Raw genomic sequence first — 27,742 nt, 5'->3', positions numbered from 1 at the left:
AATTGAGTTGGCCAGATTTTTGATCAACAAGAGAAACAAAAAGATTTGGGAGGGCCAGACAGGAAAATAGTCAGTCATAACCTTATTTTAAAAAGGTGCATGATTGAGAAGCCAAATGGCCTTCACCTGCTTCCATTCCATACTTTCTAATGTTTAAAAACTGAATACAATAATGAGCAGAATTTTGAACTGGCAAACTGCACCATATGATGTTTTTAAAACCAGCTTAATGAGATCATTCCGACTTTTTTTTTGTTTTCCAAGAACATGAACAAAGCTTCAACATTGCAAGCAGCTCATGACACTCCCTTTCCAGAGAAAACTTTTGAACTGTTAATTTTTTCCTAACCTTCAGCAAACTATTTTAAATTAAAAATTAACTGATTTAAACATTAAACATAGAATTGCGTATTCTCTGTACTATATTTGCTCTCAGGATGCAAACCACATTCATTGCTCAACACCAACTGGCCGAAGAAACTGGGGTGGACAATTTTCAACCTGCTGCAGGCCTTGCTCTGATAGAATTATGTCCATAGGAATTCCAGAATTTTAATACAACAAACAGTAAGTTCCTATTTTAAGTTGTTCCAATTTAATGTCAGTTTATAGGGGCAACATTCATGCTTAGCGTTGAGTGTTCCATTTAAATTACATTTGGAACTGATGTTGAGTTTCATGACCCAAATCAGCACCATTTTTTTCAGTGGTCTCTCTTATTCACAGACCTAACCCTTCCATCTCACTAACCCTCCCAGTTGTTTCCAGCATTCTCTCTCATTGACATTTTCATTGACTGAAGGAGGAAACAACAAGCAGTTTAAAAAAAAAAGGGGAACAGAAGGTACGGTGAGCAGGTTAGAAATGATGGGAGGGTCAGATGTAGGAAAGGTTAGCAGGCATGAGCAAGGTCAGTGAGTGTGGTCAGGGAACGGGATATATAGTCATCGTATATAGCCGACTGGAAGACCCAGATAATCTTCTATGGATGAGGGTTCAAATCCCACCATGGCAGATGGTGGCATTTGAATTCAATGAAAAACAATTCTGGAATTAAGAGACTAATGATGACCATTGCCAGTTGTCAGAAAAACCCATCTGGTTCACTAATGTCCTTTTGGGAACAAAACTTCATCCTTTCCTGGTCTGGCCTACACGTGATTCCAGACCCACAGCAATGTGGTCGACTCACAACTGCTCTCTGGGCAACTAGGGATGGGCCATAAATGCTAGCCTGGACAGTAATGCCCAAATCCTGTGAATGAATAAACAAACAGCAGTCCGACCAAAGAGCTCAGGAACTGGGAGAGGCAATAAGCTAGATGATTGGGGTACAACAAAGACATACAAAAAAAAGAGAGACACCAGAAGCATATACAAATTGTCAGAATATTTCTTTTAAACTTTCAGTTTTATTGCAAAAGCTTGTTTATCTACAAATATAGGAATTTAGTAAAGTTTTACATTTTATTAGACATGGTTTTTTTCATCTGATGAGAAAGCTCATACGGATCCTAACAAAAGCTAGTTGCTATTAATTACACTAGCTGCAATAGGAAATTCTTATTCACTTCACATTTCATTTAAAGTTGCATTTTTCAGGAACTACAATGTTAAACAAGGACTTGCAAAACTGTACTTGGAAGAAAAATATATGCACAAAAAGTAAAATCACGAAGATACGAAAAACAGAAACAAAAAACAAATTGCTGGAAGTACTCATCAGGTCTGTAAGCACTGTGGAGAGACATGAGAACATGCCAGATCTATGCCCTTTCAATAGAATTGCTAACCTTGGTTTTTCCCTCCTCAGATACTGCCTGTAGTGCTATTTCCAGTCATCAACAGGTTACTGTAGGTAGTACCAAACGTCAACATTGCTGAAAGATCTATGCTGTAAAAGCTTTTAATCTTGCATCCACACAAATACAAGAATACCAAATTTCAAACAAACGATGTCTATATTATGAGAAATGATCATAATTGGTCATTTTGTTGTCATTGAGAATGCATGAGGTAACAGTTATCACTCCAGGCTTTTAAATGCAAAATATTGATGCTGCTTTCATACCATAAAGCACCAACTACACAAATAGTTGGTGTAGCATGTGAATTTCATAACTGGAGAAAGTTCACATATGCAAGTTATATAACACATGAAAGAACATGTTTCAGCTATTCGTATCAGGCTGAAAGTGACTGCAATCAATCAGCCTGTGCCTACATAATAGGGTTCAATAGGGGTTGCAGCAAGGGCTGCTGCACTTCTTATACCCCACTCGGCCACTGTTGATTAGCCCCCACTTTAACTCTTTTCCTTCTTATCCAGTCCTGAATATTTCTACATATCCAGAGTTCTTTGAGCTTGCTACTCCTACGCTTCATCCTAAAAGGAACATGTTAGGTCAGAAATATATATCTTATTTGAACATGGATGATTTACATGACAAACAGCAGAACAAACAATTTTATACACACATAAAAACGATACCACAACTGAAGCACTGGACTAAAGTTTTCAAAAGTTCTTGCAACTGAACTACTGGCAGAGGGATGGGGGTCCACAGACATTCTCATCTGAAATGATAGCAGATGCCAACGCAAGCATATAAACCCAATTTACTGGCAAGCATCTTCAGCCTGAAGCAGAAAGCTGATCTTGGTTTCCATGAGCTCACTTTCTCCTTTTCTGTGTGTGTTTCCTTTGGGAGCTCTGGCTTCTTCACACAGTCCAAAGGTGTGTAGGTTAGGTGGATTGGCCATGCTAAATTACCCACAGTGTCCAGGGATGTGCAAGCTAGGTGGGTTAGCCATGGGAAATGCAGGGGTTACAGAGATAGAGCATTGGGATGAGTCTGGGTGGGATGCTGCTTGAGGGGTCAGTGTGGGCTCGATGGGCTGAATAGTCTGCTCCCACAATGTAGGGATTCTATGATGTTGGAGATGGGCAGTGCTCACCGTTGTGCAGCACAAGCATTGCTTTGCTATTATCAGCCCAAAGTTGACTATTGTTTGGACTTGCAGATTACAGAAACAAATAGCTTCATTGTTTGACAAACTGCAAACAAGTCTATGCAATAATTTTTGAGTTTCTGCACTTGTGACCTTATGATGGGGAAGACCATTTAAGAGACAGCTGAAGCAAGAATAAGACTGAAACATTGCAAGTCTGGAACCAAGGTTCCCTTGCAAAATGTAAACTGTGTGCCAGTCAGCAAGTTATTGGAAAGCAAGTCCCACTTTATAGTATTAAGCTTTGATAGTAAATTTGGATGTTCACTGAAAGAATTAGGTCTTATTTCTGTTTTCTGTGAATGTGCCATATATCAGAAGTTTTCCATATTGTCAGGTGGGTACCAGTGTTTTAGCTATATTGGGACAGTTTGGCTTGAGGAGCAGCTATTTCTGGAGCACAGGAGATCTTCAATGCCAGAGGCCAACAGAACCTGCAACCTTTTCTGTATCTATTGTGGTCAGCCATTTCTTGACTTAATGGGAGTGAATCAAATTAGCTGAAGAAAAACTTATCATATTCTGTGGCCAGTTTCTCGCTTCCTGACTCCCCAAAATATATGTATCACCCACTAGACATAAGTCAGGAACTTGATGGAAGATCACTGCCTGAAAACAATTGCAAAATACGAAAATTTTCATCCAGGGTAAAATAGCCCATTTGAATGGCACCATAGCAATCACTCCTTTCACCACAAGTATAGTGGTTACATGTGTACATTCACAAAATGTACTGAAGAAACTCACCAAGGTTGATTAGATTACTTACAGTGTGGAAACAGGCCCTTCGGCCCAACAAGTCCACACCGACCCACAACCCACCCATACCCCTACATTTACCCCTTTTTACCTAACACTACAGGCAATTTAGCATGGCCAATTCACCTGACCTGCACATCTTTGGACTGTGGGAGGAAACCGGAGTACCCGGAGGAAACCCACACAGACACGGGGAGAATGTGCAAACTCCACACAGTCAGTCGCCTGAGGTGGGAATTGAACCCGGGTCTCTGGTGCTGTGAGGCAGCAGTGCTAACCACTGTGCCACCGTGCCGCCCACAATGTTGCTTCAACATCACCTTCCAATACAAAGGTCACTACCACTCAGAGGAACAACATGTTCCCATGTCACCAAGTCAAATGCAGTAGCTCACTATCACTTAAGAGAAACTAGGATAGGGAACACTCATACCATAAACAAATTAAGAAATACACAGAAAAAACTCACCAATGTTTCTTCATTAAGCAAAATATAGTATACCTTTATGTCTGCTTGTAATTTTTATTTTTTCAAGCTGAGAATACAAGCAAGAGGAGATACAAGATGCACCAAATGGAAGAAGATATTTGGCATTGAGTGGGAGAATGAATTTTTGCTCCATTTTGGTCCTGCACTTGGCTAGGGTTATAAAGATTTAGCAGCACTATTATGGTCCTGCAGCTTGATAATATAGTGGGGTTGATGGCAGTTTGGAGTCACTGGAAGAACTCTTTGATCTGGCATCAATGTGGAGGGAGAACCTCAGAGTTAGCAGATGTATGAAAAGTGAACTGAAGATGTGAACACATTTCTCACCTCAAATTAATTGCTCATGACAGTCAGAAGACAGTTGGAGACAGGGATGGGCTAATGATATTGATTACTGTGGAGATAGGGGTTTGGGGCGACTAAGAAAAGGGTCTCCACATCGAGCACAATTTAATTTTAATAACCTTGGAATTCTACAAATTTCACATCATAGAAACCTTACAGTGTGGAAGCAGGCCATTTGGTCCATCAAGTCCACACAGACCTCTTCCTACCCTATCCCTATAACCTGTGATCCCCATGGCCAATCCACTTAACCTACACATTTATTGTGATAACCTACTGGATGTATGACATGACCTTTTGCACATGAAAATTATATTTACAACTAACATGACAGATGGGAATGAGTAACAGCATTCAACTCATTTGTCACTACTTTGACAAATGACAAATTAAATGAAGATATACTGCCTCTCTATTGCTGAAGCTCTGATGATTCAATGCCTTAACTGGGATAATGAGGTTCACTTCAAAATTAACAACTCATTTTTAAAACAAAAACTGAAGAAAAATGAGAGTGTAGTGTGCCCTTTGATGTTTACAGATACAGAGCAAAACTATGGTAGGTGCATGCAGTTTTTCATGCATCTAATTCACATTTTCACATATTTAAAATATGCATCCTCTTTAAAACAACATAAATTTGATCTTAAAGATTTTTAAATTTAGTCCTCTAATGTAACTTCAAAGAAGTTGAAAACAGGAAAATTTGCTAGAATATTCTATGAACATAGCTGACTGAACAATACCTTGCATCCTGGATCATCAGGCACCTTATATTTCCTGAAAGTCCACAACGCAAGCTCACATCAGAATCACCATTTGAGGTAAAAGATCAGGCCTAGCCAAGAATTTTCAAATAAACTGAAGCTGTCAAATGAAACCTTTTAAACAAAGCAGAAATATAACTAAGAAGTAATCCAGTTGGTAAATTTTGTTTCGTGAAAGATGCAATGCTGTCTCTATTTTTTAACAAAAGTCATCACTGCAATGGTTCAAGACGACAGCTGACTGCCTTATCAAGAGTAGTTAGGGATAGCAAATAAATGCTGGCCTGGCCAGTGAGGCCTATAGTCTGTCAATTTTTTTAAAAAAGCAGCAAAGGAAGCAGCTACTGAAAATTATCTTGAGAAAGCATTAAGCATTTTTTGGGAATTTGCTGCCTGACTGAGCTTGACATGGTATTATCATACATATATAGACACCTTTACAGTATTGTGTACTACACAAGCCCTGACAAGGAAGTGTTGACACTTTTCACATTGAAATATCTGCTGTGGGATCACCTACACAGGAGGCAAGTATACTTATCTAGTGTCATCGTCCTGCATCAAATAATATTTTAATAAACATGCCTGATATTTTACTATTACAGAAAACTCCTTTCGCTACACACTTTAAAAGAGCATTAAAATAAAAAACTATGGAGAAAATGTATAGTTTCTCCACAATAGTTTAAATATAAAATCTACACTTCAAATTTAACTCAGGCCAAATGGAGCAATGCTCAATTTCTCCAAATGCAGTTCAGTGCAGACTTGAATTGAGATTGAGATTTCTAGAAATATAACTGCATTTGTCAAGGGAAAACAGTCAACAAACAGAAAATGTCATCCATTAATGGATTAAAAAATTATTTCCAAAGGTCATCAATCTGCACTTGTGCCGCAGTATCACTCTCCTGACAGATAAACATCCTGTTGCTCTAAGGATCACAGAAAAATATTACTACAATGCATCTTCAAACAATATTAAATATCAATACACTTACTTCAGTTTACAACTTGTTATTTTCAATCTTTTGCCTACTCTGGGGGTAACTCATTCTTAAATGGATCTCAAACGAAACAACCCTGACAGTGACTTAAAGCTCAATGCAGCTATTGACTTGTACGCCTCTGCTCCTGCTCAAAAATGGAGTGCTGACTTTGCTAACAGTCACAGGTGCTTCTTAATCACAAGTCTTTCTTTCACTCTGCTTTTCTTTTCCCAAGGGCCAGACTTCTAGTCTGAATAACACAAGCACAGCTGCAGCCTTCCTTGCAAAGATAAACACAACAGTATTTGTTTAACCAGGAACTGGAATGCAGGACCTAAGATGAAACCATGCTCTTTCAAGTAGCATTAGGTGGAACTAAAAGATTTGTTCCATTTTTTTAAGACACGTCACGAGTCAGGTCACTAAAAGCCATCTGATGTTGCTATAGAATTGGAAGCAGTTTTCATTTGCTTAGCGTTTTATTCTGAAGTGTGAGATAATTAATCCAACCCAAAATGTCTATTAATCTAGACATTCCAATTAGTTCATAACAGTACAATGCTGCAACATTCATCATTCAAATAGAAGGGACTTTTAATATTAATGTTCTGTTCCACTTGGGTGTTAATATTTTCTTCCATTCCGAAAAGGAAGACTCAACGTATCTCACTGGTATTGTATTTTTATCATCTGTTTAGAATAAGCTGATGCTAGAATACAAAAGCCTAGAGTATGCCCATCACAATTAATCATAATGAAAAAGTTTTAGTTATTACTGCCAATTTTCTCCCCTAAGCGAAGATATGACATACATACAACCTGTTCCAGCATCTTATCACTGTAAACACTTAAGGCAAAAGTGAGGTCTGCAGATGCTGGAAACCAGAGTTTAGATCAGAGTGGTGCTGGAAAAGCATAGAGAGAAAGTGAGGGCTGCAGATGCTCGATTCTCCTGTTCCTTGGATGCTGCCTGACCTGCTGCGCTTTGCCAGCAACACATTTTCAGCTCTGGAAAAGCATAGGTCAGGAAAAGCATTGGTCAGGCAGCATCCGAGGAGCAGGAAAATCGACGTTTCGGACAAAAGCCCTTCATCAGGAATAGACGTAGGGAGCCTCCAGATTGGAGAGATAAATGTGCATTTATCTCTCCAATCTGGAGGCTCCCTACCTCTATTCCTGATGAAAGGCTTTTGCCCAAAACGTTGATTTTCCTGCTCTTCAGATGCTGCCTGACCTGCTGTGCTTTTCCAGCACCACTCTGATCTAAACACTTAAGTTTGAGCTAAACCAAATTAGACCTCTAATTTTGTTACAAACTGATAGTAATGAGTTCAATCCCTATTGGGAAAGACTGCTCAAATCATGTTATAAAGTAGAGCTTAGCTTAATTGCTGCCAGTTTCAAGATTACTATTGAAATGCGATTCATAGTAGCAGAGACATACATTGATTATACTAGTTTTAATTACAGTCTATGCCAAGATAACCGATACCAGCTCAAATTCGTGTGGGCACTATATTTTTTCCCACTTATTTCTTTTCTTCCTCAATTATAGCTCCATACAGATTATGGAATACAGAAAGATCACAGACCTGAAACAGTATCTGTTCTCTTTCCATAAATGCCAGACCTGCTGGTATTTGGAGTTTCTATTTGTTCAATATTTCAGTTGCTGGAGTATTTGTTTATAATAGTTTGTATTTAAAGTGACAATCTCAGAATTGTTATGGTAAGGAGGTCATTCAGCACAACAGTTCTATTATCAAGTTCCAAACTCCTATCTCCTTACGCTCCCCACCCCCCCACCCACCCCCAATATTCCTTCATACCACTTCCATCCAAATAACTATCCAATGCCTCAACTGAAGCTGCCTCCACCACCTTTCCGTACACTAGCTACTCCCTATGTGAAAAAGCATTTTCTCTTATCACCCTTTTTTCATCAGCTAATCAGTTTAAACCTATACACTCTAATTTTTGTTTTACAAGCAGGTAGATAAAACGAAACCCATCGATACTGCAAATTCTCTGCAATATTCTGTGCTGTGCAATTTTCCTCACATCAAAAAATATTTACTGAGGGAGTTGAAACCAAATAAGACAGACCAAACAAGACCACTTTTAAATTACTTCACAGCTTCTAAGTTGGCTGAATATCTTCCATTACAAACACCAAAACCATTAGAATGGAGTCTGTCTTTGATGGTTACATGTAGGTAAGATACCAACTTAGATAAATATGCATGACCTATCTCCTGAATCATTCGCATTTGAGCTATAGGGAGAGGCTGAATAGGCTGAGGCAGTTTTCCCTGGAGCATTGAAGGATGAGGGGTGAACATACAGAGGTTATAAAATCGTGAGGGGCATAGATAGGGTAAATAGACAAGGTTTTTTTCCCCCTGGGGTGGGAGAGTCCAGAACTCGAGGGCATAGGTTTAGGGTAAAAATTTAAAAAGGGAAGTAAGGGGCAATATTTTCATGCAGAGGAATGAACTGCCAGATGAAGCAGTGCAGGCATTTAAAAGGCATCTGAATCGGTATATGAATAGGAAGGATTGAGAAGAATATGGGCCAAGTGCTGGCAAATGGGACTAGATTAATTTAAGATATCTGGTTGGCATGGACGAGTTAGACAGAATGGTCTGCTTCCATGCTGGACATCTCAGCTGTGTATTCAGCTTGGTATGCACCATTGAGACTTTGGAGAATGGATCCAGTTTGACAAGAAAATTTAAATCTGTCATAATCTAAACTGGCACGGTGGCTCAGTGGTTAGCACTGCAGCACCAGGGACCCAGGTTCAATTCCAGCCTCGGCAACTGTCTGTGTGGAGTTTATACATTCTCTGCGTGGGTTTCCTCCGGGTGCTCCAGTTTCCTCGGACAGTCCAAAGATGTGCAGGTCAAGTAAATTGGCTGTGCCAAATTGCCCGTGCCAAATTGCCCATAATGTTTGGTGCATTAGTCAGAGGGAAATATGTCTGGGTGGGTTACTCTTCGGAGGGTCGGCATGGACTGGTTGGACCAAAGGGCTTGTTTTCATACTGTAGGATATCTAATCTAATCTAATCCATTTTAATCAATGGACTTGAAAATCAGTTTAATATGATCACATTCAGGGAACAGGCCAGTTTTGCTTTTGTATACAAGATGAGAGCATTTATCGTCCATCTTTAATTGCCCTGAATGAGCTGCTTTCTTCAACCTCTGCGGTCCTCGGGCTGAAGAGACATTTACAGGATTTTCACCCAATGACAGTGAAGGAACACAATATAGCTCGAAGGCAGAATGGTTTCTAACTTGAAGGGGAACTTGCAAGTACTGGTGTTCTCATGTAGCTGCTGCCCTTCTGTATCATCATGGTCACAGAATCCTAGAATCTCTACAATGCAGAGAGAGGCCATTCAACCTCAAGTCTACACCAACGCTCTGAACAGCATCCCACAGAGACCCAATCCAGCACCCAATTCCCGTAAGCGTAATTTTATATATCCTCATAATCCATCTAGCTGGATTTTAGGGGACAATTTAGCATGGCCAATCTACCTAATCTGCACATCTTTGCCAGGTGCTCCAGTTTCCTCCCGCAGTCCAAAAACCCAAGCAGGCATGGGGAGAACACGCCAACTCCAAACAATCACTCAAGTCTGTTTTTGTGTCATCTCAAACTTGGCATCAATGCATTCACTTCCTACATCCAAGTAGTAAATTTTTTTATAAGTAATTGTAGCCCCAGCATTCATCGCTGTGGCAGTCCACTAGTTCCAGACTGCTTTCCTGAAAATGCCTCCTTTATAGAGTCATAGTGATGTACAGACTCTTTGGTCCAACTCTCCCATGCCGATCAGATATTCTAAAACTGCTCTTATCCAATTTTCCAGCATTTAGCCCACATCCCCCTCAACCCTTTCTATTCATATTGGTATGGACTAGGCCAGACCCCCTCAAAACATTTCAAGTCAGCTCAGACCCTAACTTTTCAAGTTGTTTTGAACAGGTGTAAAGTGGATATTCCAGAAGTGATGTAGCTAATCAAAACCCCTTGGTTTTAAACAAAACAGAAGTTATTTACAGAGTACCAAATCAAAAACAAACACAAAAAGAAAATATAACACAGAATAACTGAACCTATCCAAAAATCCAACAAATTATTCCAACTTAGTGATGCTGTTCCAAATACTTGCGACATCCCCATTAGTACCACTTGGCAAAAAAGGTAAAATCAAACCCAGGATCTTACAGGAGAGATGACAGAGAGATTCAGTATAGAACACCTTATTCCATGTAGCTGTTCCTTTGACAAGCAGCCTCAAAACTGACTGACTGCTTGCTCTGAACAGCCAGACTGGTAAGACACAAACCAAACTAGTTACTAGTGATGTACCGTGAGGATCTGTTTTGGAGCCATTGCTATTTGTCATTTTATAAATGATCTAGATGAAGGCGCAAAGGACAGGTTGGTAAATTTGTGGATGACACCAAGATTGGTGGAGTTGTGGATAATGCTGAAGGATGTTGCAGGTTACAGAGGGACATAGATAAGCTGAAGAGCTGGGTTGAGGGGTAGCAAATGGAGTTTAATGCAGAAAAGTACGAGGTGATTCACTTTGGAAGAAACAAGAATAAAGAGTAGTGGGCTAATGGTAAGACTCTTGGAAGTGTAGGTAAGCAGAGAGATCTCAGTGTCCATGTACCTAGATCCCTGAAAGTTGCCACCCAGGTTGATAGGGTTGTTGAGAAGGCATACAGTGTATTAGCTTTTATTGATAGAGGGATTGAGTTTCAGAGCCACGAGGTGAGGCTGCAGCTGTACAAACTCTGGTGCAGCCACACTGGGTACTGCGTGCAGTTCTGGTCTCTGCATTATAGGAAGGATGTGGAAGCTTTGGAAAAAGTTCAGAGGAGATTTAGTAAAATGTTGCCTGGTGTGGAGGGAAGGTCTTACAAGGAAAGGCTGTTTTCGTTAGAGAGAAGAAGGTTGAGAGGTGACTTAATTGAGACATAAGAAAATCAGAGGCTGAGATAGCATGGACAGTGAGAATAGTTTTCCTTGGATGGTTATGGCCAGCATGAGGGGACATAGCTTTAAATGGAGGGGTGATAGATATAGGACAGATGCCAGAGGTAGTTTCTTTACTCAGTAGGTGCATGGAATGCACTGCCTGCAACAGTAATAGACTCGCCAACTTTAAGGGCATTTAAATGGTCATTGGATAAACATATGGATGAAAATGAAATAACGTAGGTTAGATGCGCTTCAGATTGGTTCCACAGGTTGACGCAACATCGAAGACCGAAGGTCCTGTATTGCGCTGTGATGTTCTATGCTCAAACCAAAGTAAAGTTGAATTGGGAGAATTGGCCACTCCCCTTTTATTTTACAAACTTAAAAGCTTCTTGAAGTCGATCAAGCCAGACATTTCAGCAACTGTGTCTCATACAACACTTCTGGAAAAAAAAGGACATCACAACCTTGTTAAAGGAGCAGCATTGTCACAATATACCCATGCCTTTTAAATGTTGTAGCTGTACCAGCCTGCACTTCCTTCCATACGCACACCATTTCTGCATGAAGAAGTTGCCTCTTAAATCTTTCTCCACTCACCTCAAATCTATGCCCTCTAGTTTTGGACTCCCTACCTTGGGGAAAACACCTTGACTATTCACCCTATCCATGCCAGTCATGATTTTATAAACTTCTAAGCCCTCAGCCTATTCAGCCTCTCCCTATAACTCAAAACCTCCAACCCTGGCAACATCTTGTCTGAATCCTTTCAAGTTTCACAACATTCTTCCCATAGCAGAAAGACCAGAATTGCATGTAGTATTCCAAAAGTGGCTGAACCACTACAGTCCAGTACAGCTGCAGCATTGCCTCCCAACTCCAATACTCAATGTATTAACCAAAAAGGCAAGCTGATCACCCTGCCTACCTGCAGCTACACTTGAGGAATTATGAACTTGCACCCAAAGGTCTCTTTGTTTGGCAATAATCCCCAGGACCTTATCATTAACATAGAAGTCCTTTAATCCAACTCTGTCTTCTATTGGTTAGACAATCCCCTATCCATGCAAATATGTTGCTCCCAAGGGCATGAGGTGTTAAGTAATCTTACATGCAGTACCTTACTGAACGCCTTTTAGAAATCCAAACAGATTACAGATACAAGTTCCTTTTTAATCTATCCCACTTGTTAGTTCTTTGAAGAATTCTACTGTTGGGAGGTATGCTTTCCATTTGTGAAGTCATGCTTGATATCACGTATTTCTAAATGCTCTACCATATCGTTTATCAAGGCTAATATTTTCCCAAAGACAATTAAGCTAACTGCCCAATTGTTAACTGATTTTATCTCTCACCCTTTTTGATTAAGGGTATTTAAATAATATTCTCATATTTAGAAGCTAGAGCTGGATTAAAAAGAGTATTTTCAGGAATGTAACCTGTAACTACTGGAGTGCCACAGGGATCAGTTCTGGGACTATAATTTAACATATATATTAATGGCCTGAATGAGGAAAACGAACATACAATAGACAAATTTGTGGATGACACAAATAGGTGGAAAGGCAAGTGGGGAGGATGCTACAAAAATTGACAAAGATATATAGAAAAGTTAAGACAAGTAGACAAAAACTTGGCAGGTGGAATATAATATTATTTAAATGGTGAAAGACAGCATAAAACTACAGAACAGAGGGATTTGGGATTACTTATGTGTAAATCTCAAAGCGAGTATAGAAGTTCAACAGGTATAAGAAGGGCAAATGGAAAGTTGGCCTTTAGTTCAATGGAAATGGAGTTGGAAAACAAAAAATCTTACTAAAACTATACGAAGTAGTGGTAAGGCCACAGCTGGAATACTGTGGACAGTTCTGGGCACACTATTTAAGGAAAGGTACACCTGGTATTGAATCAGTCCAGAGAAGGTTCGCTAGGGTAATCTAGGGTATGGAGGGATTGTCTTATGAGGAAAGGTTTAGCTGATTGAGCCAGTACTCAATCAAGTCAAGAAGAGTGAGAGTTGACCCTATTGAAACAAAAGATTCTTGGGAGGACTTGACATGTTTTATGCAGAAACATAGAAAGTAGGAGTCATTCAGCCCTTTGATCCTGCTCCACCATTCAATGGCTGATTATTAACTCATTCTTGTTCTCTTATTCCATACCTTTGGATCCCTTTAGCCCTAAGAACTATATCTAATTCCTTCTTGAAAACATGAGACTTTTTTTGTGGTCGAGACTCCATAGGCTCACCACTGAGTGAAGAAATTTTTTCCTGATCCATTTAAATGGTTTACCCTGCATCTTTAGACTGCGACCTCTGGTTTTGGACTTTTGGTAACTGGAACATCCTACCTGCGTTTATCCTGTCCAGTCCTGTTAGGATTTTGCAGGTTTCAACTTAACAGGCATAACATCATGTATATTTAAAATGCTCTATTTTATGAATTCATATTGATGCCTTGAACTGCATTCAATGCCTTCATTTGCTCTGTTCACACATCCCTATTCCCTGCTCCTTCGATATATACTTAAATGATGACACAGGTGTGTCTCATCAGAGCTCCTTCTGTTTTCCCACCATAACTTTTACAGAAGTGGATCATAAACCATGTTTAACAAGGATATATCTTTTGTATCCATGTACCCTCTTGTCAGATCCTTCAAGAATCAGGTTGCACATACTCTATACCAATATTACATCAGCTTTATGACCTTATTCAAACATATCTTTAAACTTTCACAAAACCACACCATAAGTCTCCACTTTTCTACGTCAACAGATTTTCTAACAGATCACCTTCCAATTCCTGATACTTAATTGTTTTACCACTTCTTAGCAATTTCATCTCATCGATATAACTTTGCAGCTTAATTTTGTAAGATTAATTACTATATTACCTATCTTAGTATTATCTGCAAACATTTAGTCCTATATGCATATCATTGATGTATTCAGCAACTTGCAGTCTAGAACAGAATCATATACGTAGGATATCATTGCCACTTCTAGCCATTTTGAGAAAGTATCCTTCACTCTTGGTCTATCATCTACCTTCTAGTCCACTACAAATATCAATTTGAGACTCTACTTTAGCCTCTTATCTCCCAAGAGTACTACTTTCTGTTGTGTCTTGTTAGAATCTAAAATCCAGGTACACCAAGTCCACTGTCCCCACTTCCTACATTCCAATTTTACTTTTACCAAAGGTCCAATTTGCAGATATCCTATCAAAACATCAAGATCCATATTTTTTGTGTGGCAATTGCATATCTGCAATATCTTGCCGGTTCTGCCTTGCCATGTCATGTACATGCAAGAATCAACAGATCACATAATTGGATATGCATGCTTTACTACCAGATGACGTCACTGGCATGGAGCATGGCAATTTACCCAATCCTCCATCTAGCCCCCATTACCATTCTCCTCCTCCTCCTCCTCCTCCCCCCACCCCCCCACCCACAAACAATTTACCCAACTTTGCAGTAAATCCTTGAATTCAAACGGTTCTATTTTTCAGCCTCAGATGTAAAAGTTATTTGCAGTTACCTAAGTTAGACTGATGCCCCTCTAAGTTAATTTAACATTGTTAACTATCTAATTGTTTACTATACAATAGAATCCTGAAATTCAATTACTAGAGACTATTTCTTTCCCATTTCCCAACGTTTCTCATCAGTTCAAACATTTGTACTCCTCTGGCTTATCCAACTTACCCAACATTTTCCTTTTTGATTATCTCTTTTAACTCACAAACAATTCAAGATTTTCTTCCCCCACTTTGCCTACACTAGGAAGTTTAAATTGAAACATTAATATCAAAGCAGGTACAGAAAGTAACTGAAAAGAGAAAGACTATTAAGAAAAACAGTCAAAAATTAAAAAAAACTTTCATGAATTAAATGGTTCTATGTTTAAATCTACACTAACATAATCAGCATCTCTCAAGATCTACATGTCAGTAGCTTGGACAAAGTGGATGTAAAAAACTTGCAGTGAAAATTAAAGCAGAGCAGGCAGTTTTGTACAATGGTTGTTTACAAAACCTAGTTGTGTGCACCATATTTGCCGACATATTGAGAGCACTTCAAAGTGATTCATTCGGAATCTGGAAGATATCCTGAGGATATGACAAAGTGCACTATAAATGCAGATTCTTTTTGCTAATCAGATGCAGACGAGGAAGAAAAACAGTTGCACTGTGATAGGGAACTACCGGAGAGAGTGATCAACCATGTGAAGTTTGATATCATGAAAAATGAACAAGTTTCTCAGTGCAGAACTATGACAATGTTAGGAAAAAGGATTCTGAAAAATAAATACACATATACACACTTGAAAAGCATTAAAGTAATAGTGTTTCAATGTTCAGTATAATTATAGAGTAAAAAGCTCAAATTAAAATTGCACAAAATATTTTTAAAGATCATTTCAATACATTTTCTGTCATTGTTCAAAAAACTTGTGCTAAAAATGACAGTCTTCATATTTTCAAAACCAACTGAAATAGTTTTCAAGCATGATTACCAACAAATTCAACAACAGGCTAAACACCTCAGCTTTCTACAAGAAACAAAGAAGTCTTGCTTTCAATCTTTTAACCGCTGGCATAATGTTTGGTGAGGGGCAAGATTGACAGGCTTAAGATAACCAGTGAGGCATTTATGTATTGTGTGTGTGTACTGTGCCAAGCTGTACATGCAATCAGCCAGGGAGTAAGATGGTTTGCAGAGTACTGTTTTAAATAATTAATAAACAAATCACGAAAGTGTGTCAGGACAGAAACAAAGCCAATTGGATGCATGGCCAGATCCCATCAGAGTGGTGTAGCATGACGAATGAGATCTAGGGTTGAAAGGTTGCAACTTGAGGGAAGGCAAGTAATGATTACTACGTCAAAGAAAATGTATTATATCTTTGATTTTGTAAAAGTTGACATGAATGTGAGATCCCTCAAAATTGTAAATTCATACATTGAATCTTTTAGATGTCTGAGTCAAAGTTGAAGCTTAAACCACAATAATGATTCTTCAAAACATTATTTTGAGCTGGAAGGACTAAAAAACAATTTGATACAAGAGTTGTCATATCAAACAAGGAAAATTCAGTTTTCCGAAATAAAATTGCGAAAGAATGTTTTTAAATCTAAGTCACTTTTAGCCAATGGCCATTTACAGAGCTTCTCACAACGTATGCATATATACGGCATTTACAAGGTAGTACTTACTTGCGAATTTACTCAAAACCAATTCCCCTTGCGACAGTGTGGTTGTGTAGCTACGGTTTGCTCTAAATTCAATCACAAAAGTACTCAGTGATTTTTTTTTAAACCTTTCCACGGTGGCTCAGTGGTTAGTAGTGCTACCCTACAGTGCCAGGGACGCATGCTCAATTTCACACTCGGGTGACAGTCTGTGTGGAGATTGCACATACTTGTTGTTTTTGCACGAGTTTCCTCTAGGCGCTCTGGCTTCCGCAGTCCATATATGTGCAGGTTAGGTGGATTGGCCATGCCAAGCTGCTCAGCATCCAGAGATGTGCAAATGAGGTGGATTAACCAAGGGAAATGCTGGATTACAGGGATAAGGTGGGTGGGATGCTCTTCGGAGGGTCAGTGTGGACTGGATGGGCCGAATAGACTGCTTCCACGCCGTAGGATTCCATAATTCTGTGGCATTGTCAGAAAGGATCAGGGTAAAGACAGCAGATTTCTGTCGCAAAAATTCCTTTGTCATCCAGATAGGTATTTGTGAAAATTAAAAACAGTTTCATGGTCACCATTACTGGGACTGGTTTTCAATTCCGGAATTTTATATAAATTGAACTTAAAGTTCATCTGCTGCCATGGTGGCATTTAAATCCATTGACCCAGAGAATTAGCCTTCTTTTCTGCACTGCTAGTCCAGTGACTTTACCACGCCATACACATTCCATCAAGAACAAGAATGACTTCTTTTGCTCTGGATTAATAGGTTGAGATTATTTAACAGTCCAATTCTGCATCAACACATTCAACAAACATTCCCTTCCCTCCTTGCCACTGTTAGTATTCTGCAGGGATCAAACCCTTTCTGATATTCTGCTCCATCACCAATACCATGTTCTCACCGCCACCCCCTTAACTTAATCACAGAAGGTGTAATGCTTGCATTTTCAATTCCTCCCTCTCACTGTTAAAAGGCCCATAAATACACATTCCAGGTGAAGCAGCAGTTTAAGCATACTTCTTTCAATCCAGTCCTCCATATTTGCTGCTCATCTGATTTACATTGGCAAAGTCACAAGTCACACAACACCAAGTTATACTCCAGATTTATTTAAAATCACAAGCTTTCAAAGTTCTGCCCCTTCTCCAGGTGACGTGAAGAAGAGTGTACAGGTACTAAATTTATAGGCTAAGAGATTAAAAGATCATACTAATGACGATAGTCAAGTGTCAACAGGATAAATAATAATTGTCTGCAGGTAATCCAAAGTGTCTGACCGCGTGAGTAAAGTGTCAACAGCTGAATAACAATTGAAGGATAACCTTCTTATCCAATTAATTGAGGCAGAGAGATAATTACAAAAAATTAAAAATAAGTGATGCTGGAAATAAACCAAATGGCTGGAATAACATGATAGGTATAAGAGTCTCATGTCAAGGGTCAAGCCAAAATAACAATTAATCCAAAACTGTACAAACAAATTAAGAGATCATAAGTTATCAAGGTGATGGTGTTAAAACAGGGCAGTGAGTAAAGATTTTACAAATACAGAACAGTATGGCAGGATTACATGTAGCATGATATGAACCCAAGATCACGGTTGGGGTAGTCTTCATGGGTACAGAACTCTGTTATCAGTTTCTGCTCAGCGATTCTGCATTGTTGTGAACCTTGAAGACTGCCTTGGAGGATGCTTACCCGAAGATCAGAGGCCAAATGTCCTTTACTGCTGAAATGCTCCCAGACTGGAAGGGCACATTCCTGTCTAGCAATTGTTGCATGATGTCCATTCATCTGTTGCCGTAGCACCTGCATGGTCACGCCAATATACTATGCTTTGGGGCATGCAAACATTTTGAAGAGAAAATGAGGTCTGCAGATGCTGGAGATCAGAGATGGAAATGTGTTGCTGGAGAAGCGCAGCAGGTCAGGCAGCATCTAGGGAACAGGAGAATCGACGTTTCGGGCATTAGTCCTTCTTCAGGAATGAGGAAAGTTTGTCCAGCAGGCTAAGATAAAAGATAGGGAGGAGGGACTTGGGGGAGGGGCGTCGGAAATGTGATAGGTGGAAAAAAGGACAAATGCAGACTGGTTTGCTACAATGCATAATACTGTCAATCTGTACTTATGAATGACCTCAACCCCTTCCTGGTTTTACTCTCACTGGGCGGCACGGTGGCACAGTGGTTAGCACTGCTGCCTCAGTTCCAGAGACCCTGGTTCAATTCCCGCCTCAGGTGACTGTCTGTGTGGAGTTTGCACATTCTCCCAGTGTCTGCGTGAGTTTCCTCCGGGTGCTCCAGTTTCCTCCCACAGTCCAAAAATGTGCAGGTTAGGTGAATTGGCCATGCTAAATTGCCCGTAATGTTAGGCGAAGGGGTAAATGTAGGGGAATGAGTCTGGGTGGGTTGCGCTTCGGCGGGTCGGTGTGGACTTGTTGGGCCGAAGGGCCCGTTTCCACACGAAGTAATCTAATCTAATAAGAGACTTAGTCCCATTTTCTACTTCTCACATCTAACATTTGCACATATTTTACACGTTACACCCTTCTTTAACATAACTAGCACACTTTCTCTTTTGCTCTGCGCAACCTCAGCAAATTGCTGCTCCTTCTCCTCTCTTTCAACATTATTAAAGCCATCATCGTCCAGTCACCTTCAGTTCAAAAAAGGAGTCAAACTGGACAAAAATACAACTTTATTTCTCTCTCCACAGATGCTGACAGATCCGAACTTCACTAGCATTTTCTATTTTTGTTTCAGATTTCTAGCATCTGCAATGTTTTACTTTTATTAGGTAAGATCAGTTATTGTTCAGAAAAGTGACTGAGAGATTATGTCAGCTTTGAGTCATACATAGAGTGTAGCTCCTGGAAGGTAAAGCCAGATCAACATGTGAAGCAGAGCAAATGATAGACTTATCGACCATGATGCAGACTGCAATTGGAAGCCAATGTACTGTGCAAGGTCAAATGACTGGAAGATGTGTTTACCTGAAAAAATCAACAGCAATTCTCTCAATAAAGAACAGTTAAAATTCTGGAAGTAATTCGCTTGGTTGCAGTTCAAAACTAGAGCAGCAGAGGAGATTTTCTGATATTTTAAACCAATGTGTGGTAGTGAAAGGGAGGCCCGTATTGGAGCTATGGATTCCAAAATGGCATGATTCGTAAAAAAAAAAAAGAATTGGAGGTTCACTCCACCAAAAGTTATTAAACGGATCACAAGAAATCTAAGTCATAAATTTTATTACAGTTTACATTTTGGTATATTTTTTTAAAATTTTAAAAGTTTGTTTTTATTTGAAGTACAAAATTTTGTTGTGTTTGTTGGTTTATTGCTACATGTTCAGATATTTTCATTTAAATATTATTAGTCCCCAGTAGGATCATAAAAGACATTAGCAAATTAGATTTAACCCATTCAGTGCTTTATGAACTGAATCTGATCCAAAATTTGCCAAAGATCAATACCAATGTGGCATACTACAGAACAATCTTGGTTATCCGAACATCAATTATCCAATTTTCGGATTACCCGAACAACATTTCAAGGTCCCTAGCATTTTCTATTTTTGTTTCAGATTTCTAGCATCTGCAATGTTTTACTTTTATTAGGTAAGATCAGTTATTGTTCAGAAAAGTGACTGAGAGATTATGTCAGCTTTGAGTCATACATAGAGTGTAGCTCCTGGAAGGTAAAGCCAGATCAACACATGAAGCTTTCAACTGAAGCAGGAAAATTCTCTTCCTCGTCCATTTAATGTATCATTTTGTAAATTTGAACAGGAATTTAGATGCAAGTATGCTTTCATAAATAATTAACTTTAAATATATACTCGAGACGTGAGGGTTAGAGTTAAGTCTAACACTTTTTACACAAAGGCTCTCAGATTATTATTCTCCCGGAGGACAAAGGTTTGTGACTGTGAACACATAAGAACAATGTATGTGCAAGCCCAAGCTGTGAGCTCAGCAAGATTGCCTCTCATCACTGACTTGCTCCATTTTGCGAACCCAACAATCTTTTTCCTCAGCTCATTCTCCAGAGAGTTAAGTCAAAAAATGAGGTTGCACTTTGGCTTTTTTCTCGCATTATTACGTGATGACTCTTTTCTTCCCCCCAAACAAAAAGTACTTAAATTTTCTTGTCAGCTGAAAGATATTGATGCAGCAGAGCAAATCGTAGTTAGCACACATGAAAATAAACAGGAGGAAAACTTGATGGGAGGAAGCAAGAGGAAAACACTAACCCCCTTAAAAAAAAAATTGATGAGAGGACAGAAACTGAAATCAATGGAAATAAAGTCTTCACGCTCTCTTGTTCCCCTGTATTTATTTTTCTTTCTCTCTCTCTCTCTCTCTCTCTCTCTCGCTGTCGCTGTTTGGCAGTCACTGAGGGAGGGACAACACTTGGTCAGTCTGGACAGCGGCACCACAGCAAACAAAAAAATGCCAGCTACTGTCGAGGACCAGGATAAAACAGAGGAAAATGTCAGCGATAAACTTCACAGACTTCAGTTGAACTCTCAGCAAAAAGTGATTTTATTTGTAAAATATCATGAATTTTTAAGCAATATCCAGTGTTTGTACACATTTTATCGATTCAATGAAATTAAAACTCTGTAAACATGCTATTTTTACACGTTCAGTACAGTTTCTTTGGTTTACAATCAGATCAGTTATATGAACAAAATACTCTGTCCGTCTCGTTTGGAGAACCGAGGTTGATCTGTATATACAAATGGAACCTTCTTTTGACTTCACTTTCATTTTCTTCAATGGTGTCACTCAATGTATTCTCTACCAGTCAAAACAACATATCCACTTTTAAAGAAGCACACCATCCCAAAATTGACATAATTCTTTAATTAACAATCTTGTCACTAGGTTGAAATCTTGGACCACATGGGCTATAGTGGGCCAGGTGGTGGTCTTCAAGGGAAGAGGGAATGGGAAACAAAATATGGTGGTGATGTCACGTTATCACTCTTCACCATGAGGACACTTCATGCTCGAATGAGATCATTTTTCATTCTTTTAAACTCCAGTGAGTTTAGATAGGCCCAGTCTGTTTGAACTTTATTCAGAGGACAATTTGTCCATTCTTGGAATTAATCTGCTGAACCTTTGTATTCCCCCATGGCAAGTATATTCTTCCTTGGGTAAAGATGACAAAATTGCATACAATACTCACCAAGCTTCTACACATAAATGCACATCTCTGCTCTTAGATTCAAATCCTCTTGCAATAAAGGCCAACATATAATTTACCTTTTTAATTGCTTGATATAACTATGTTAACATTTCATGATTCATAAACAAGAATACTCAAGTTTTGTTGAAGCTCAACACTTTGCAGCCTCTCCTGAGTCTAAGTGGTCATGACAGCCCAAAAACTAACAGCTGTGCTCAGGCAACAACTCACTAGGACAAAAAGACCCTACACCCATTACATGCAAGACTAACGTAATTTACAAGATTCCATGCGACGACTGCACAGAATACTACATAGGACTACTATATAGAAACCCATATCCACCAACACTAACTAGCCACTAAACACCACCACTAGCTGTCCCTAGTAGCCATTCACACAGATGACAAGGACCACAAATTCAACTGGAACAACACAACGACCATAGAACAAGCTAAACAGAGGATAGCCTGAGAATTTTTAGAAGCACGGCATTCACCCACGGACTCCATCAACAAATGTATAGACCTCGACCAAATATACTGGCCACTACAATGAACAAGTGGAATCAGCAACTGGAAACAGCAGAAACAGAACCAAAGAAATTCCAGAAGAGGGTGGTGGTGAAGGGTTGTTTTTCGGACTGGAGGTCTGTGACCAGTGGAGTGTCACAAGGATCGGTGCTGGGCCCTCTACTTTTTGTCATTTACATAAATGATTTGGATGCGAGCATATGAGGTACAGTTAGTAAGTTTGCAAATGACACCAAAATTGGAGATGTAGTGGACAGCAAAGAGGGTTACCTCAGATTACAACAGGATCTGGACCAGACGGGACAATTGGCTGAGAAGTGGCAGATGGAGTTTAATTCAGATTTTGGGAAAGCAAATCTTAGCAGGACTTATACACTTAATGGTAAGGTCCTAGGGAGTGTTGCTGAACAAAGACCTTGGAGTGGAGATTCATAGCTCCTTGAAAGCGGAGTCGCAGTTTGGTGAAGGAGGAGTTTGGTATGCTTTCTTTTATTGGTCAGTGTATTGAGTACAGGAGTTGGGAGGTCATGTTGCGGCTGTACAGGACATTGGCTAGGCCACTGTTGGAATATTGCATGCAATTCTGGTCTCCTTCCTATCAGAAAGATGTTGTGAAACTTGAAAGGGCTCAGAAAAGATTTACAAGGATGTTGCCAGGGTTGGAGGATCTGAGCTACAGGGAGAGGCTGAACAGGCTAGGGCTGTTTTCCCAGGAGCGTCGGAGGATGAGGGGTGACCTTATAGAGGTTTACAAAATGATGAGGGGCATGGATAGGGTAAATAGGCAAAGTCTTTTCCCTGGGGTCGGGGAGTCCAGAACTAGAGAGCATAGGTTTATGGTGAGAGGGGAAAGAAATAAAAGAGACCCAAGGGGCAACATTTTCACGCAGAGGGTGGTATGTGTATGGAATGAGTTGCCAGAGGATGTGGTGGAGGCTGGTACAACTGCAATATTTAAGAGGCATTTGGATAGGTATATGAATAGGAAAGGTTTGGAGGGATATGGGCCGGGTGGTGGCAGGTGGGACTAGATTGGGTTGGGATATCTGGTCGGCATGGACGGGTTGGACCGAAGGGTCTGTTTCCATGCTGTACACCTCTATGACTCTAAGTCACAGTACAGCAATGCTTCACAGGAGGCTCCATAACACTGAAGTTATTACCTAAACAGGGGGTGAAACGTCTGTAATTCAACTTCCCAACTTGGCAAACATATCCACAACTACAGCAATTCAGTCTTCTCAGTTCTGAAGAAGTTAGAGTCAAAACATTATCTCTGCTTTTTCTCCATAGATGCAGCCAGAAGTGCTGAGTGTCTCCAGTATTTTGCTTCAGATTTCCAGCATCCACAGTATTGTGCTTTCCCACTAAGTATTTTAGGTTATTGGCCATTTCTTTTAATGACCAAATTCTTTTGACTCTGCTTGTAACGGACTCATGATTTTGCAAATCTTTTCAGCTTTGTTAAGGAATTGTTTATCGTCTCTTCTGTGCAACTTCATATTCTATTTTCTCTTTAATTGTTTGCTTAGTCTTTCTTTAGAAAATTCTAAAATTCCATCCAATTCTCAGACTTAATATTTTATTGGCATTGATAGGACTTTTTGATAAAACACAACCTTAGATTTCTTATGTTAGCCACAGATAGAACATATACCTTCCTAGGTTATTGCACAATAAAGAAACATATTTTGCCATAGACTGTGCATTAATTCTTTAAATGTTAATCATTGTCTGTCTACTGTCTTACCTTTTAGTGTAGTTTCCTAATCCACTATAGCCAAATTGTTCACATAGCTTTGTAGTTTCCTTTGTTGACCATCAAAATGTTTGAAATCGCCTAAACAGGGTTTTTACTGGTTTGTTATGGAATGTAAAAGCTCCTGCAGATTCAAACATTCTTGGTTTTCTATGGTTTTGCAGTCATGCCTGCCTTTCAAATAAAAATGTGCAAAAGTAGTTTCTAATTTCTAAACAAAAGGCTATTTTGAAATCCTGACAAATGAACATAAGACATAGGAATGAAAGTAAGGCCATTCAGCCCATTGAGTCCACGCTGTCACTTAATCATGGCAGATGGGCATTTCAACTCCACTGACCCACACTCGCCCTGTAACCCTAAATTCTTGATCTTGCAAGTAATTTATCAATCTCTGCCTTGAAGACATTTAACGTCCCGGCCTCCACTGCACTCCGTGGCAATGAATTCCACAGGTTCACCATCCTCTGGCTAAAGAAATGTCTCCTCATTTCCGTTCTAAATTGAACCCCTCTTGTTTTAAGACTGTGCCCATGGATCCTAGTCTCCCCGCCTAATGGAAATTACTTCCCAGCTTCCACCCTTTCTAACCCATGCATCATCTTGTAAGTTTCTATTAAATCTCCCCTCAACCTTCTAAACTCCATTGAATACAATCCCAGGATCCTTAGCCATTCACCGTATGTTAAGTCTACCATTGCAGGGATCATCCGTGTGAATCTCTGCTGGACACTCCAGTGCCAGTATGTCCTTCCTGAGGGGTGTGGCCCGAAATTGGACAGTATTCTAAATGGGGCCCAACCAGAGCTTTATAAAGTCTCAGAAGCACATCACTGCTTTTATATTCCAACCAGAGATAAATGGCAACATTACATTTGCTTTCTTAATCACAGACTCAACCTGCAAGTTAACCTTCAGAGAATTGCAGACTAGCACTCCCAGATCCCTTTGAGTTTTCTCACCGTTTAGAAAATAGTCCATGTCTGAATTCTTTTTTTCCAAGTGCAAGACCTCACACTCGCTCACATAGAATTTCATCAGCCATTTCCTGTACCACTCTCCAAAGCTGTTTAAATCTTTCCACAGCCTCCCCACCTCCTCAGTACTACCTGTCTGCCCACCTAACTTCGTATCATCAGTAAACTTTCATTCAGATCATTAATATAAAAAGCGAACAGTAGTGGCCCCAAAACAACCCTGCGGGACTCCAATAGTCACTGGCTGCCATTCCAAAAAAGAAGTTTTTATCTCAACTCTCTGCCTTCGGTCAGACAGCCAATCCTCAATCCATGCGAGGAGGTCACCTCAAACACCATGGGCTCTCACCTTACTCAGCAGCCTCCAGTGCTGCCTTTAGGAAATCTAGATAGATAACATCCACTGGGTTTCCCTGGTCTAACCTACTTGTTACCTCTTCAAAGAATTCTAAAAGGTTTCCCCTCACAAAATCCATGCTGACTTGTTCTAATCTGACCCTGCACTTCCAATAATTTAGAAATCTCATCCTTAACAATGGATTCCAGAATTTAGCCAACAACAAAGATTAGGCTAATCAGCCTACAATTTTCCATCTTTTTCTTGATCCTTTCTTGAACAAGGGGGTTACAACAGTGATTTTCCAACCATCTGGAACTTTCCCTGACTCCAGTGACTTTTGAAAGATCACAACCAATGCCTCCGCTATTTCCTCAGCCACCTCCCTCAGAATTCTAGGATGTAGCCCATTGGGGCCAGGAGATTTATCAATTTTTAGCTTTTCTAGCACATGGTCTTTTTGTAATGGCTACCATACTCAAGTCTGCCCCCCGACACTCTACAATTGTTGGGATATTACTGCTGACTGATGCAAAGTACTTATTAAATTCTTTAGCTATTTCCTGATCTCCCACCACTAGCCTTGTAACATCAATTTGGAGCGGCCCAATGTCTACTTTTGCCTCTCATTTGTTTCTTATGTATTGAAAGAAACTTTTACTATCCTTTCTAATATTACTGGATATCTTATTTCTCTGTTATCCTCTGTTTTTGTAGCCTTCCCAATCTTCTGAGTTCCCACTGCTCTTGGCTAATATATAGGCTCTCTCTTTTTCTTTGATACATTTCCTGACTTCCTTTGTCAGGCATGGCTATCTAATTCCATCCTTAAAAATCACACAACACCAGGTTATAGTCCAACAGGTTTAATTGGAAGCACACTAGCTTTCGGAGCGACGCTCCTTCGTCAGGTGATTGTGGAGGGCTCGATCGTAACACAGAATTCTGTGTTATGATTGAGCCCTCCACAATCACCTGACGAAGGAGCGTCGCTCCGAAAGCTAGTGTGCTTCCAATTAAACCTGTTGGACTATAACCTGGTGTTGTGTGATTTTTAACTTTGTACACCCCAGTCCAACACCGGCATCTCCAAATCATAATTCCATCCTGTAAGCATCCCATGAATCCCTTTCTTTGGATCCACTGGCAACACTATTCACTTGGTCCACCTGCATATTGAAGTCCCCATGATCACTGTGACATTGCCTTTCTGACATGCCCTATCAGCTGCCCAGTACATCTTGCATCCCTGGTCCTGACCACTGCTGGGTGGTGCGTAAGTAACTTCCATCGTTTTTGTTTGCCTCTGTGGTTCCTCAACTCCACCCACACAGACTCCACATCATCTGGCCCCATGCCATTCATTACCATAGATTTAATTTCAGTCTTTGACCATAAGCCCATAAGACATAGGAGTAGAAGTAAGGCCATTCAGTCCATCGAGTCCTCTCCGCCATTTAAACATGGCATATGGGCATTTTAACTCCACTTACCCGCTCTCTCCCAGTAACCCTTAGTTCCTTGCAAAATCAAGATTTTATCAATCTCTGCCTTGAAGACGTTTAGCACCCCGGCCTCCACTGCGCTCCATGGTAATGAATTCCACAGGCCCAAACTTAACTAACAAAGGTAACCCCACCCCCTCTGCCCACCTCCCTGGCTTTTCGATACGTTGTAAATCCTCAGATGTTTAATTGCCAGTCCTGAACCTCCTGCAACCATGTCTCTGTGATGCCTATCACATCATAATCATTCACGATGATTTGTGCCATTAATTCATCTACTTCTGTTACGAAGAGTCTACTAATATCCCTTCATACTTCGTGAGTAAGAGTCTTTAACATCATCTTTTTGTTTTCATCATTACTCACATTCTAAGCAATAAATTTCAACATTTCACGCTCTAATCAAAGGAAAATCTCCTGAAAAATGTGACAATATAAATACTTGCATTTTAGTACCATGAATTAAACTTCATGGAAGGCAAATATCAGTTTACTCTGCCGCAAACAAAGCATGTTTAAGTCTTAGGTAGTTCAAAAGTATGGTAATATATATATTAACTTTAAACCAGATTTGCAACAGATGATGATAGAGTCAGTCATACAGTACGGAAATAGATCCTTCTGTCCGATCAGTCCGCACCAAACATAATCCCAAACTAAACTAGTCCCACTTGCCTGCTATTCTTGGGTATTAACAATGACTCAACCCCTCCAACCGCAACAAGGACAGAACGCCCCTGTTGCTCACCTTCCACCCTACCAACCTTCGCATAAACCAAATCATCCGCCGACATTTCCGCCACCTTCAAACAGACCCCACCACCAGGGATATATTTCCCTCCCCACCCCTCTCCGC

General features: G+C 39.9%; 1 protein-coding gene and 1 long non-coding RNA gene across 4 annotated transcripts in view; one reads left to right on the top strand and one right to left on the bottom strand.

The window, feature by feature from the left end:
* Positions 1-27,742, bottom strand: part of mcc (MCC regulator of WNT signaling pathway) — a 193,863-nt gene that overhangs the window by 108,213 nt on the left and 57,908 nt on the right. The gene's annotated exons all lie outside the window — the stretch shown is intronic.
* LOC122560281 lies at positions 444-21,215 on the top strand. The gene is made up of 2 exons (XR_006314713.1): positions 444-567; positions 20,971-21,215. It is a non-coding gene; the product is annotated as an uncharacterized LOC122560281 (long non-coding RNA).

The sequence above is a fragment of the Chiloscyllium plagiosum genome, chromosome 2, assembly GCF_004010195.1.
Source record: "Chiloscyllium plagiosum isolate BGI_BamShark_2017 chromosome 2, ASM401019v2, whole genome shotgun sequence".
Classification (NCBI taxonomy): Eukaryota; Metazoa; Chordata; class Chondrichthyes; order Orectolobiformes; family Hemiscylliidae; genus Chiloscyllium; species Chiloscyllium plagiosum.
The sequence above is the reverse complement of the archived record's forward strand: the minus strand, read 5'-3'. Positions and strand labels throughout refer to the sequence as shown.